The sequence below is a fragment of the Calidris pugnax genome, unplaced genomic scaffold, assembly GCF_001431845.1.
Source record: "Calidris pugnax isolate Ruff unplaced genomic scaffold, ASM143184v1 scaffold300, whole genome shotgun sequence".
NCBI classification, from domain to species: domain Eukaryota; kingdom Metazoa; phylum Chordata; class Aves; order Charadriiformes; family Scolopacidae; genus Calidris; species Calidris pugnax.
Window position 1 is genome coordinate 441,875 of NW_015091014.1, and position 342 is coordinate 442,216.

General features: G+C 52.3%; 1 protein-coding gene across 1 annotated transcript in view; it reads left to right on the forward strand.

The window, feature by feature from the left end:
- Positions 1–342, forward strand: part of POU6F1 (POU class 6 homeobox 1) — a 16,396-nt gene that overhangs the window by 7,340 nt on the left and 8,714 nt on the right. The gene's annotated exons all lie outside the window — the stretch shown is intronic.

The window sequence follows — 342 nt, forward strand, 5'->3', positions numbered from 1 at the left end:
GAAGAATCCCGGCTCCCCTTTTTCTGCAGAAAGGGTCTGAAACAAAAATTGGAGGAGGGGGGGGGGTGTTGGTCTGTGGGAGAAGAATCCAGTCTCCCCTTTTTCTGCTGAAAGGGTCTGAAAGGGCCAGAAATTCAAGGAAGGGGGTTTTTTGGGGGCTTGGTTTGTGGGAGAAGAATCCAGGCTCCCCTTTTTCTGCAGGTCTGAAATGGCCAGAAATTCAAGGAAGGGTGTGTTTTGGGGGGGATGGGTTTGTGGGAAAAGAATCCAGGTTCCCCTTTTCCTGCAGGTCTGAAATGGCCAGAAATTTGAGGAAAGGGGGGGAATTGGGGAGGGGGGGGG